The 14,849-nt window shown below is 44.5% G+C and overlaps 1 protein-coding gene across 4 annotated transcripts in view; it reads left to right on the forward strand.

Annotated features, from left to right (window-relative positions):
- The window catches only part of PARP9 (poly(ADP-ribose) polymerase family member 9), a 110,501-nt gene that overhangs the window by 37,028 nt on the left and 58,624 nt on the right, over positions 1–14,849 (forward strand). The window lies entirely within an intron of this gene.

Raw genomic sequence — 14,849 nt, forward strand, 5'->3', positions numbered from 1 at the left:
AAACTTGAAAAATTAACATCTCAACAAGCCTGCTCATAAACTCAGATGGCTCTTTATCATCAGCCATTTTGCATTATGCAATTTTAGACCAAATGATTTTAGAGGGGAAAATCTCAAATGCAGCCTTAAACAAATCCTCTTTTTCCTTATCATAAGGGGAATATGGATTCGGCAGGGTTTGCTTGGGCCACTGAGCAAGGATGTACAGGCATTTTCATACATCTGTGCGGAGATCTAGTTTTAATAGTTGGTTGATGTTGATAAAAGTCGGGTTGTATATGCTTAAAAGACCACTTAGCTCATCTACCTAATTATGAGGTTACAGGTGGTCTTGCACCCATGGCATATATATCTCCTGAGTGCCAGAGGGGGTAGTTGCACTTGGGACGGTTCTAAGGGAATACGCACTCAGAGCTGGCTGGGCACGGTGTCTCTGGGAGCGCAACCTTTTGTGTACACAATTAGGATAGGCAATACAACAATGGATTGGGGTGAAAAGTCTGTATGGCCCATCCTGCAAATGAGATAAATCTGCAAGGAAGGAATGGTGGACCTTCTGCAGAACCTCATGAACAGAAGGGGGAACATTGTCAGTCATACCATGGGAGAATCCAGTTGTAGCACTACGGGAAGAGTCAGGAGTCTCCTGATAAGCGTTCTATGGAGCATTTGCAGGAGTATGGCATGAAGAAATCACTGGGGGAGCTTCATCAGATCTCAAAGAGGACACCGGGGGACCTTCTCTGTGGATTCATAAGATAGCAGCCCTGATAGGCTTGATCAACCAAGATATCTTCTGGTGGATACAGAGAGTTTTGCAACATCTCCATGGTTTTGACTGGATAAGTTGAGCGCTCTGGAGGCTGAGAGTATTCTAGTGGGGCAGGAGGTGGAATCGGACGTCCACACCCTGGTTTGCCTTGTGATTTAAATATCTATGGTTGTATCTCATTTAGGCCAACTTGGTTTCAGATATAGTCTTTCTAGTCTTGTATAGTGAATCTTTTAGCCTTACCCTAATTGATTTTTCCTTTCTAATGCAAGATTCCTGCAACCACGAATAAAAAGATCTTCACTGGCAATCAGGGGTCTTAGTGCTCACTGCTAGCTCATCCTTAAATGCATAATTCTGTCATAAATCAAAACTCCCTTCTAATGGAAATTGCAATTTAGGATCATCCCGATTCAAAGATACCTGACATTCAACTTAGAGTAATGCTCCCAAATATAGTGGGCAGAAGTATTTGGGGAAGGTTCTGGGACATCTTTAGAGTTTCCGGACCCTATGACTGAAAAATCTAACCCACTCAAGCGTGTCTTTAACATGTCAGAAGCAAAAAAAAACAAAACAATCAATCTCCACTGCCACTATAGTTCCCCAGGGCAATGATATGCTGCAAATCTGGGTTCTGCCTGGACTCCTAATACCTCCCTATTTCTTCTTATAAGGGCAATAAATACAAGTTCAAATAAACACTAAAATCCACCTAACAATAACTCTCACAGAGTCGACTACAGACACCACAGCAAAAAGAACAATGAACTGTACAGACGTGATTTTTCATAGGAACATAAAACCAAGAATCTAGTCTTGCACTTAGTCACGAGAAAATCCAATGGTTTGTGCTTCTCAGGACCCTGTATGCCACGAGGGACCCTATCTAAACCAGCAAGAACAGCACAGAACCAATACCAAACGGTTAGATGCCATTGACTCACAGACATGCGAATGCTTTAGGTTTAATGTCCACAATATGCCAAAAAAGTTCAACGTCAGGCTGACAGTTGGAGACCAAATAAACCATTTTTTGGCACCGCTGCCTAGCTAGGAAGCCAGGGAGCCGAACCAAAAGAGAGAACAGCAAGAGGAAAAAAAGATAAGAACTCACCTGGAAAACAAATGAAAGGCACTGGGGAGATCACACCACAGAAAAGGGGACACAGGCTTAGTGAGGAGCAGACCCAAAGCTAATACCACAAATCCAGAAAAATAAGTAAAAAGGAAAGGAATACGACAATAACTAGGATTTCAGGCATAAATAAAAATAGAAAGGGATAGACTGCAGGGGGAAAAATTCACAAGAGGGAGAAAGAGTAAAAAAAAATAAAATCTCGGGATCACGTGATGTGGTGAGCTGGGAGGAAGCGTTTCTCACCAGCTCCGGGGCCCGCTCCCTCTATCGCGTGTCATCAGAGCCAGAAAATAGCTTAAATCGAGTGGAGACCAGAGCGAAGTCTCAGCACGTATGTCCGTCCATCCCATATATGCAGAAACTTGCACCTTCGATGGCATCTAAGGGTGGAAGGAGGGAGAGAGAGAAAACCAAGGCCTCAGACCCGAAGATGGCGGCCGCTGGAGAAGGGGACCCTTCCCACCCCATCCTAACGATCGAGGACATAAAAGAAGCAATTCGGGAGGCTTTGGATGATAAACTCACTCAGATAACAACACAACTCGGGGAAGTTAAAGAATCTTTGCAGGATTTACAGCCCCGGCTGGAACATGTGGAAAATCGGATTTCTCTATTGGAGGATGATGCGACGCAAGCAGCCGACACAACAAAGAAGATCCAGGCCCTTCAAAGCAAGATAGACCTCGAAAACCGAGCTCGTCGGGATAATCTCCGCTTTCTAGGGTTTCCAGAAAGCATATAGGAAAGCTCACTTTGTTCCATTCTGGAGGAATGGCTTCCGGAGGCACTGGAACTCTTGCACTTACAAGGCAAGTTAATTGTGGAGCGTGTGCACCGGCTTGGGGGGAGGAGAGGCACCGGTGCCCGACCCCGTTTAGTGATAGCTAAAATACTTAATTCCGCCCACAAAACTGAGATTTGGCGGGCTTCTCGATCTAAAAGGGACCTAAAGTATCAGGGAAATCCGATCCGCATTTTTCAAGATTTCTCTGCAGTGGTCTCTGAGGCAAGGAAAGGCTTCGTGCCAATTTGTTCCTCCCTCCATAATCAAGGAATCAAATTCTCGCTGCTCTTCCCGGCACGATTGAAAATCTGGCAGGGGGACCAGACGCACCTGTTCGATGCGCCAACTGCAGCGAAAAAATTTATGGAGGCCATGCACAAATGACTTGCGGAGGCCAACGGAGTTTGTTAAAGTCAACTATTTTATGTTGTGGTCTACGAAGGAGGTTTCCACCATGCCTTCTCTTTTGCCGGGGGCACAGTAGGGGGGACTCTAACTCATTCTTTTCACTCTTTTTCCGCAAAAAAAACCCAAAACAAAACTTTACTATAGCCCACTACGCTTTATACGGTATATGGTTCTGCTGCGCATAGAGGGGTTGTCTCTCGTTCCTCTCAACAGGGGGAAGGATCTTCCTTCTCTCACAAGGCACCTCGGGGAGACTCGGGGGAACAGCTGGCGATCTTTCAGAGACTGGATATCACCCTGCCTTTTGCACACAGGACATTGGAGCCCCCTGCTAATCTTGGAGCTTATCAATCGTCCATGGCTCATTCTTAAATTCAAATAACCTGGTACATACAGTTCTGGTTTGCGAGGTTCCTGCGCCCTGAGCGGGAGTACAGCAGGCCCGCCGGACATCCTTGGGCTTTTCCGGGCTAAAGTCATGGGCGGCGGGCCCCCCCCCCCCTAAGGATTGCCCCCTCCTTCATTTTTCTGTGTTTTTCATACAACTTTAATCTTAATTTCTGGTTAAATCTTCAAACCTCTTTCTGCCGCTGCGGAACATTGGCATATGATTGGAGCTTTTGACACTGGAAAAATAAATAAATAAATAAAACAAACAACAAAGAGGATAGTTCTCACGGGAGTGTGGCCCCGGACACATTCTACGGATCTTCATATCTCCTAATATCGGGGATATAGACCTTTCCGGATTTGGACTATGGGAAAGGACAACGACGAGACAGGGGATAATAGGGGGGAGGGCTGGGGGGGGGGTTAACTATTTTGTGTGTGTGGGGGGGAGTTTCTGTGGTTTGCACGGCTCGATGTACAACTTTTTCTCTGTGGTACAACAATGGGATCTGCTCATTTATATACACTTGCTCTCGGAACAGGGGGATGGCCAGGCTGGGGGCCTTCCCTCCCTCAGATTTCTCACACCCCTTACTTGATTTCTCATATTTTATGGTTATATAATGCCTAAATCGGTGTCATGGAATGTTAATGGTTTGGGAACTCCCGTGAAGAGGAAAAACATTTTAACACATCTTAGACATTTGCAAGCGGATATTGCCTGTATTCAGGAAACGCACTTAACAGCAATGGAGGCTGCAAAACTTCAAAGAGATTGGGTGGGATCCTGCCTCTTTTCTGCGGCAAAACATAGGAAGGGGGGTGTGGCTATTCTCATTCATAAGCATACTGATTTTAAGGTGCTTAACTCAATATCTGACCCTGAAGGTAGATACGTTATATTGGTGGGCCTTTGGAATTCCAAACCGGTCACATTCTGCACGGTATACGGTCCAAATACTTATGTTCATGACTTTTTTGTGAATTTATGCAATTTACTCCACATGCATGCGCAGGGCACAGTATACATGTTAGGGGTTTTTAACTGCGTCCACGACCTGACCCTAGATAAATGTCCCTCTTTAGGGAACCCTACTGTGAAACGAAAGAGAGGAATTGCCTACCTATGCCACCATCTTGATTTACTTGATGTATGGCAAACACTCCACCCGGTCGAACGAGTCTACACTCACATTTCGAGATCGCATAACCCTTTATCGCGTATAGATTATATATTAATCTCCAAACATGTTTTTTTCGAAGTCTCAACCGCAACCATAGAAACATTGGCTATATCGGACCACACCCCGATATCCGTTCAATTGAATTCTTCGCCCTCAACACACACTACCCCAATCTGGAGGTTCCCTTCTTTTCTCAAAGGAGACGCCCATTTCCACAGGTTTTTGAAGGAAAAGTGGAGGGATTATGCACTGCATAATCAACAACATATTGACACCCCGCATCTTTACTGGGAGGCTGCTAAAGCGGTTTTGCGGGGTGAAATTATTTCATACCTCCACTCTCGGAACAAACAGCTAAATCAGAATATATTACAATTAGAGACACAACTGAAAGCAACTAAGGAGGCTCTGGTTCAGCACCCTTGTCCCACAACCCGGGCTGAATTTTACTGTGTCTTGGGCAGGCTGAACACTTTATTGGACACAAGAGCAAAGGCCTATCTTAGGAAGGGACAACAGACCTTTTTTAGATTCGGCAATAAGCCGGGTCGCTTACTCGCCCGACTGACTAAAGCACAGCGACCAAAATCCTTTGTTGCCAATTTGAAAACATGTACTGGGGGAACCACGACTTCTGACACTGAGGTTAGTGACATTTTCCAACAATTTTATAGCCAGCTATATACTTCTGACATAGAAGGTGGGGAGGGGGAAGAGGAAGCATTTTTTCACTCTCTCCAGACTCCCGTTCTCTCTGCTGCCCGATTGGAGTTTCTTAATAGACCTCTCCAGATATATGAAATCACGCAAGTCATCTCAGCCGCTTAATTGGGAAAATCCCCAGGACCCGATGGTCTAACTTATGACTTTTATAAAATCCTTTCACCCTTTATTGGTACTCCATTGACGAACTGCTTTCAAGAAGGTCTAAAAAACCACACCTTTCCCACACTTTTTAATGAGGCACATATTATTGTACTCCTGAAACCTGGTAGGGATGCCCAATATCCTACTTCCTACCGACCCATATCGCTGCTGAATTGTGATTTTAAAATATTGGCCAAAACCTTGGCAGAAAGACTGAACGTCTTTCTTCCATATTTGACTTCTGTACACCAGACCGGGTTTGTTCGAGGATGTAAGCCCAATACGAACATCATAAAATTGTTAACAGCCATGAATATTTGCCAACACCAAGATATACCAGCCTTGATCATAGGCTTTGACTCAGAAAAGGCTTTTGATCGGGTGGAATGGCGTTACCTTTTTTCCGTTCTGCAGCGATATGGGATTCGGGGAGATTTCTTACACTTCATTGCTTTACTTTACAAAGCCTCAATTTCCCGCATTCTGGTTAATGGGTGTCTGTCGGGAGAGGTAAAGATTGAGAGGGGGGTCCGCCAGGGTTGCCCATTATCCCCGTTGTTATACATTTTATCTTTGGACCCTCTATTGCGAAAAATTGATAGATGTAGAGAGGTGAAGGGTTTCGTGGGACCACGCCATATCTTTAAAATTGCAGCCTTTGCCGATGACCTGCTGGTCTTCCTTACCAAACCCCAAGCTTCGCTCCCAGTGGTCCTTGACTGTCAGCGACAGTTTGGTGCCTTTGCAGGCCTTCGGATCAACTGAAAAATCAGAGGCTTTAGATGTCACGGGAACCCTACAGCAGACCTGGTCAGGGAAATTTCCCTTCAAATGGGTAACGAAAACTTTAAAATATCTGGGACTCCATGTCCCGTGTAGAGTGAACAGGTTTTATTCAGTGAATGTATGGCCCTTGCTGGAGATCACGCAGACCACGCTTCAGAGATGGTCGCCTTTATCTCTCTCTCTTAATGGCCGCATACAGCTCTTTAAAATGGTCTTGTTGCCTAAGTGGCTCTACCTCCTTCAGCTGGTCCCTCTTTGGCTTACCAGGACCGACCATCATAGGATACACAAGGCTTTGAAGACCTTTTCTATGGCAGGGGAAGAGAGCCCGTATTCCCATACACGTTTTAATGACCCCCAGAGAAAAAGGAGGCCTAGGGTGCCCAAATTTAGAGCTATACAGTTTAGCATGTGGAGTTCGTTATGTTAAAGACGGCTATATGCCACGTCCTCCTTCACCCCATATTTCCTACTCCTTGAGTGGTATGGGGTTAAATCCTTTAATTCAGCTTCCGTTTTCCATGGTACCCCAACACCTAAAAACACAGGAACTGCTGCGTCTGTGTCGCCAAGCCTGGAAATTACTCTGTAAATTGGGAAAGATGCCTGGCACCCTCACTACCCTTATAAATCTCACCAGTAATGACTTGTTTCCCCCCGGAAAGGAGAGTGGGGTTTTTCAGCGTTGGCAACAATTAGGTCTCACCCACATTTTTGATTTATACGACAGAACAACCAGGAGCATACTCCCTTTTCCCATTTTACAACAGAGGTTTGCCTTACCAGTAGCAGATGCGTTTGCTTACATACAAGTGGTTCATTTTATTCACTCTCAGAAACCTTTTTTAGCGGAAACCCCAGACATGCAAAAGCTTAGGGCTACCATACAGGTGGGGGCACGATCCAAAGCTGTGATCTCCCTTTATTATAAGTCACTTCTGATTTTAGACGAGCCACAGTTTCTCCAGCATTTATTCACTAGATGGTAGGAATGGGCTTTGTTTTCTTTAACAGTTGCAGAATTTGTAAACTGTTTTCGGGAATTACCAGTGTTGTCTGAAAATGTCTCTTTACAAGAAACAAATATCGGGCAGTATGGAAACAGGGTGCAACCTGTCAATATGGGATCACTTACACAGTTGAAATCACCCAACAAGATTAGGGGGCCCTTTGAAATTGGGAGGAGCTGACCAACCAAGCCCTGGAAGAACGTATGGGTGTATGAGATTGGGGCGTAGACATTGCACAATGTTACTTCCCGGCTGTGTATCTTACCTGTCAATATGAGATATCTACCCTGTTCGTCTGACACCTGCTTCAGCAATTCAAACTTTAGGCTTTTGTGGATTAAGATTGCTACTCCTGCTTTATGCCCCAAAGCCGGAGTGAAGTAATACTGGCCAACCCATTGCCTTTTTAGTTTGAGGCTTTCTTCAGCCGATAAATGAGTTTCCTGAAGGGCGGCTATCCCCACCTTCTGTCTCTGAAGGGCACTCAATACTTTTTGCTGCTTAATGGGCATTCCTATACCTCCCACGTTCCAAGAAATAAAATGCACTTTACCTATCTGGTAATTAAGCGAGTAGCATAACTATCCAGACATATATTCCATATATGGCTGAGTGGTCCCCCAGCTTGGACCACCGTCCCATTTCGTACCAGGATCATTATGCTGATTCCCTCCATCCCTGCTGCTAGGAGTGTCACGTTCCCCCCCCCGGAAAACTCCCCCCTCTACCTTATAAAACATTTTACTCATATTTGCCTGTAAGAATGCAGGCGGGAGGTCCATATGCCATGTGCTCGGGTGTTGATCCTCCTCTGAAATTATACCTCAGGATATAAAAAAAAAACCAAAACCCTAAGGTCATCGATTTGTAACATCCATATACCAATTGGTAACGTCTCGTAACTGTCTGTGTCTCCAACAGTAGAATAAGAAGACATTGCACAGTCCACAGTAGCCAGTCGTGGTATAACATAGAAACATAGAAATGACGGCAGAAAAAGACCAATTGGCCCATCTAGTCTGCCCAGCAAGCTTCCATACTTATTTTCCCATACTTATCTGTTTCACCAACCATCAACTTCAGGGATCATGTTGGTAACTTTGATTCAAATTTCCTGCCATCCCTTGTCATTGATGCAGAGAGTAATGTTGGAGTTGCATCAAAGGTGAGCATAAGGCTTATGGTTAAGGGTTGTAACCGCCGCATCAAGAAAGTTACTCCGATGCTTGTTTACCCAGATTGCACAGATTGATGCCTTGTTGGATGATGTCTGAATGTAAATCCTGTTTTCCTCGCTTCCCTCTACTGTTGAAGCAGATAGCAACGCTGTATATGCTTTCAAAGTGATTATCAGGCTTAATTGGTTTAGAGTATTAACCGCCATAATAAGCAGCTACCCCCACGATTATTTGTTTATCCAGATTGTGACGTTCAGTCTTTGTTGGTTATTGCCTGAATGTAAATCCTGTTTTCCACTTTTCCCCCTGCCGTAGAAGCAGAGAGCAGCACTGTATATGTATTCAAAGTGATGTATCAGGCTTAATTGGTTTAGGGTAGTAACCGCTGTAATAAGCAAGCTACCCCCATGCTTATTTGTTTACCCAGATTGTGAAGTTCAGTCCTTTTTGGTTGTTATTGAATGCAAATCCTCTTTTCCACATTTCCCTTTGCTGTTGAAGCAGAGAGCAATGTTCTCTTGCTGTTGGCCATCTTTGGATCCGCTTTGTTCGGCTTCAGTTTGTCTTTCCACGGCAGCTTCATTGTCATCTCCGGCTGACTGCAGTTAGCGAGACTGTGTGCTCTAGCACCTCTGCTCTGAAATTAGGCAGGTTTTGGAGGATCAACACCCGGAGCCTAGGTGAGAGCGTCTCACTCAGCTTACCCGCATCATGTGACCTCTCTGCTCTGGTTTTTAAAAGTGGAAGGTTTGAAAATTGGCCCAGTACTTGCAGATATTTGCACCCACCTTTATTTTTCTGTGGATACTTTTTCCCATCAAAACTAATGTGTGTAGTTTTCTCCCTCAACCTAACCTGGTCCCCGGGAACGTCTCCACTTCAATGGGGAAAGGGGGGGGCAGTAACCAGGTTGTAGAACTATGCACATGCTTTTACCTGCATGCAATTTTCAGATGGGCAGTTTGCATGAGTGAAACATTTCTTTTTTACACCACAGAAATCCCTGTTGAAAATCTGCTTTCTGTATGACATGATGATGTTTGGCTTTTTCCTGTTTGTGTAATTCCCGTTATGAAGATTAACGAGTTTCAGAAAAGCCTTAGGTTCCTCTAATAAAATATGTAGGGGAGATATCAAAAAAATTGCCAGTGATCAGTGGAAACCAAAATAGCATGTACAAAAGATTGTAGCACAAAGCTTCCCTGTTCATAATTTAATCAGAGTGTAGTCCAACAGTGCTTACATTAACACATCATATGATGTTGATGTGGGTGCTCATAGGCCCTTAGTCTGTGTAACATTTTTTGACATGTCAAACAAGAAGTCATTATTCTTCTTCTCCTAGTTTTTGATTTTTGATCATAGACAGCTTTTTAACATTGTAACATGACATTTCTGTTACAACCTTGAAGTTGTGTTACAGCCTTGAAGTTTTTTTGTCTAGACAGACGGCACTATAAGCAAGATAAAGATGCTAAGCTACAAGATTGTAGAACATTTTGAACTGATATGAGTTTCGTTGACATTCCATTTAAGATATTTATTTATTTATTTTTCAATACCGATATTCGATTCGAAATATCACACCGGTTTACATACAACAGGATGCAAAATGGGCGAGCCTTATGGTGACATGATACAGTATAACAAATTAACCGAGTAAATATAAAGAACAACTTGCTTTACATAATAACTTTACTAACAGTAAATAAGTTCTGAGTTTAAACTTGCTATGTACAGAGGCAGAGAGGGAGGGAGTTCGCAGTGCCAGGGAGGGGGACAGGGGGGCCGGGAGTTAGTTTCCTGTAGGGAATGCTTTTCTAAAGAGCCAAGTTTTGAGACTCTTTCTGAAGGAAAGTGTAGAGGGGTCAGTTCTGAGAGGAGCCGGGAGGTTGTTCCAGATGTGGGGGCCTGCTATTGATGCAGCGCATTCTCTTGTGGAGACTCGATGAACTTCCTTAATGGAGGGAGTTGTAAGTAAACCTGTGTTGGATGAGCGGAGGTTCCTTGTCGGGATGCAGGGGTGCAGTGGTTCTTGGAACCATCTAATCTGGTCTTGTCATTGTGGATTGCTTTGTGCTCCCCTGCCTGCTCCCCCAGCCGGACTGTTCCTCCCCTCGCTCTCTCTCCTTCGCCCGTTCTTCTGCACTTCATATCTGATCTGACCTAACCCCTGATCCAGACCTAGAACTGCACCTTGAAGCCGCTATTGCGTTCCGCACAGACTGCCAAGCCCTCTGCCATCATTTATTCATTACTATATGTATATTTTTAAATTGACTTATACTGAAAAATGATTTTCAATTAGCATGTGCACTCCTAAGGTAACTCCCTTTGTAAATCAGCACCTTCCTCCTGTTCGTAGCTCCCTCATCCAATGATTATAGTTTCTGATGCAACCCTGTGAAAATACCATCCCGCTTGCCCCTCAAACACACGCTCTGCTCCTTCACACCAGTGACCTGCCTTACACCCCCACTTCTGACATCCCCACACGCTAAATTCCCCCCCCCCCCCCCCCCAGTTTGCATACTCACCTGTTACCAGCATCCTGGTCCTCTGTCGCAGACCTCACCCTCTCTTCCCCACAATGGCCAGCTACACAAGCTTCCCAACCCCGCGTATCTACTACCCGAACTGCAGAACCCCCCGCCCTACATTTCACAATGTTCCCGCCCTTCGTAAGTCCCTTCTCCCCATCCTCATCTCCCTTCTTACACAATTCTTAGGCTCACAACCCTATCCATAATTCTATTCAATGCTCAATCACTCTCCAAAAAAACCCTAATCCTTAACGACCTCCTAACTGACTATAAGCCGGACATCTGCGCCATCACAGAGACCTGGCTCAAGGACTCCGACATTGTCCTCCTCAACCAGCTCCCCAATCTCACCTACGATATTTTCAACACTCTGAGACCCAAGAAACGAGGTGGAGGCCTACTCCTAGCAGTTTAAAAAAAAAAAAAAAAAAAAGCTCAAACCTGTGAACATTGAACCCCCTCCCAAATTTGAGATCGGGCTTTTCAAATCACACGAGCTACAGGTCTGCCTTGTCTACGCACCCCCAGGCCTCCTAGAACTCAACCCATCCCCCCTCATCGAATTCATTACTAATAATATCAGCATTGAAGCCCCCACCATCATACTAGGAGACTTTTTAATCACCACGTCGACGCCTTCCCCCCCCCCCCCTCATCCTGTGAAGTCTTCCTCAGCTCCCTCGACGCCATTGGATACAAACAAATCATCTCCTCCCCCACTCATAAAGCTGGTCACACCCTGGACCTATTATTCATTAACTCCAGCATCTTCTCCACGAACATACCCTCATACACCCCTGTTCCCTGGTCAGACCATGCCCTTATAAAAACCTTACTCTCCACAAAGACACCCTTACTGGACCATCCGGCCTCCAATACCTCCATTACATTCAGAAAATCCTGCCCCAGTGAAGATCTCGTCTTAGCCTTCTCCAGATCTCTGTCCAATCTGGACTGCAGCAATCCTGATGCTGCGATCAAATCCTGGAGCAACCTCACACTCGACATTGCAAATAATCTATGCCCAATCACCAGACGTGAGCTGAACCCCTCTGCTAAAAACCAAAAACCGTGGTACACGGCTGATTTAAAACAAATGAAAAATGATCTCAGACATAAGGAGAGAGCCTGGCGTAAAGACCCGTCCCCGCAAAAAACCTCTTCATTCAAATCTTCCCTTCATTGCTACAGAATCTCCACTCTTAATGCCAAACGCAATTTCTACTCCAAGAAAATTCACGACTACATTTACGATCCGAAAGCCCTCTTCTCTTATGTTACTAAACTCACCAAATCTCCCCCCCCCCCCCCGTCATTCCTGACAATGAGGCAAGCAGCAAATGTGAAGAATTAGCACTCTATTTTCACAATAAAATAGCAAACATTCTCCTCAGATTCACCCCCGACCCCCACTCTCCATCCCTGGGCCCACGCTCGACAGCTGCAACCCTCAACTCCCTTGACCTCACCTAACCCATCGAAATTGCCTCCATCCTCAAAAAGATTAAACCTGCAATCCACCCCTCCGACACTGTTCCCACCAAAACCCTTCTCACGATACCCGACACTATAGCTAAACCCTTAGCAGATATCATTAACTGCTCCCTCTCCTCAGGCATAGTCCCTGACACTGTCAAGCATGCAGCAATTAAACCACTGCTCAAAAAATCCTCACTAGACCCTAAGGACCCAGCCAATTTTCGTCCCATCTCCAACCTCCCTCTCATCTCAAAAATCATGGAAAAGCTAGTCAATTCTCAACTAACAGACTACCTTGAAGACAATAAGATACTTCACTCCTCTCAATTCGGCTTTCATAAGCATCTTAACACAGAAACCCTCCTCTCTCTTTCTGACTTCCTTATCAGAGGCATGGACCAAGGACACTGATACATCCTTGCCCTCTTGAACATTTCTGCCGCGTTTGATATTATAAGTCACAATCTACTCCTATCCCGCCTAGCCGACATTGGCCTCTCAGGCACTGCCCTCCAATGGTTCACCTCCTACCTCTCCAATAGAAAATTCTCAGTCAAAATAGGCAATGCTGAATCTACCCACTATGCACTCTCCCAAGGAATTCACCAGGGTTCCTCCCTCTCATCCACCCTATTCAACATATACCTTACTCCCCTTTGCCAACTCCTATCTGATCTTGGCCTTAAATTCTATCTATACGCTGATGACGTTCAAATCATCATACCTATTCAGGACTCTTTAACCAACGCCCTTGAATTTTGGAAAAACTGCCTTGACTCCATTAACACCCTCCTCTCCAACCTTCACCTTGCTTTAAACACCTCTAAAACAGAATTGCTCCTTATTTCACAACACATACCCCCTAAACCCTCCATTGCAAACGATCCGGCCTATAACACCTTTCCTATGCAGCCTTGTGCACGAAACCTCGGGGTTCAGATTGACCAGCAACTGAACCTAAAAAAAACATATCAACTCAATCCTCAAGGAAGGCTTCTACAAACTCACTGTGATGAAAAAACTAAAACCCTTACTTCACGCCTGGGACTTCCGCACTGTCATTCAAGCCACCCTCTCAGCAAAAAATGGGCTAATGCAATGCCCTCTTCCTAGGCCTCCCCTACTCTTCTTTAAAACCTCTCCAAACGCTGCAGAATGCGGTAGTGAGAACCATCTCTAACGCCCACAAATATGACCACATCACTCCTATCCTTAAAGACCTGCACTGGCTCCCGATCCCTTCTCGCATCCTATTCAAAACCCTCACCATCATCCACAAAGCCATACACACGCACAACTCTTAACTGGCTAGATGAGCCATTCTGCCCCATACGCTTCAACCGATCTACCAGAGCCTCCAACAATGGGACCCTTCACGTGCCTTCCCTAAAAAAGGCACACCTCACCTCCACGAGGGATCGTGCCCTCTCCATTGCTGGACCTACACATTGGAACTCTTTACCTCCCAACCTCCGACTTGAGACATGCACGTCTAAATTCAGAGCTAATTTAAAAACTTGGCTCTTCAAACAAGCTTACCCTCAATAACCCCGGCCCCCCCCCCTTCCCTTCATCATCATGCTAGTAGTTAACTGAACGCTTGTACAATGTTTTTAGTCATAATTGTTACATTACTATTTTTGCTGTTTCTTGGCTCTCAGTTTTACCTGAGCAGCCCCATGCCACTGTATTCTTTATTTCCTTGTACTTTATTCTTTGCTATTTATATGTTATTATGTGATCCATTCCCCAATACCTGTTCATTGTAATTTTCCATTCTTTAGTTCTGCTGTAAACTGATATGATGTCCCCACTAATATCGGTATAGAAAAGTCTTTAAATAAATAAATAAATGAGCATGAGGATCTTATATTGAGATCTGAATGGTGCAGGTAGCCAGCGGAGTTGTTTGAGTAGGGGCGTATTCTTAGAGCAAACACAAGGTTGCTAATGCTGGCAAATTCCAAGAAAATATTTTCATGCGAGATAAGAATTAAATTACCATATGACCATTCAGATTATTTATTTATAATAGAAAGCCAATCATAGACATTTTGACAATTATGCAACCTAGTTTAGGGGCTGGAGTTTTGAAGCCTTGCCTAGGAACCTGCCTCTCTGTAAGGTATCTTATTATTTAATGTTTAAGGTTTATATTAAATTATAGCATGTAATACAAACATTTTCTCTACAGCTAGTGACTTTAAGCATTCTTATTTTCAGAGAATTAAAACACTATGAGCAAAAGAGTTTGAAACATCTCAGTATAAGCATAGCAAAAATTAAGAAGGCATAGATACACCTTAT

This window comes from Rhinatrema bivittatum, chromosome 6, assembly GCF_901001135.1.
Source record: "Rhinatrema bivittatum chromosome 6, aRhiBiv1.1, whole genome shotgun sequence".
NCBI classification, from domain to species: domain Eukaryota; kingdom Metazoa; phylum Chordata; class Amphibia; order Gymnophiona; family Rhinatrematidae; genus Rhinatrema; species Rhinatrema bivittatum.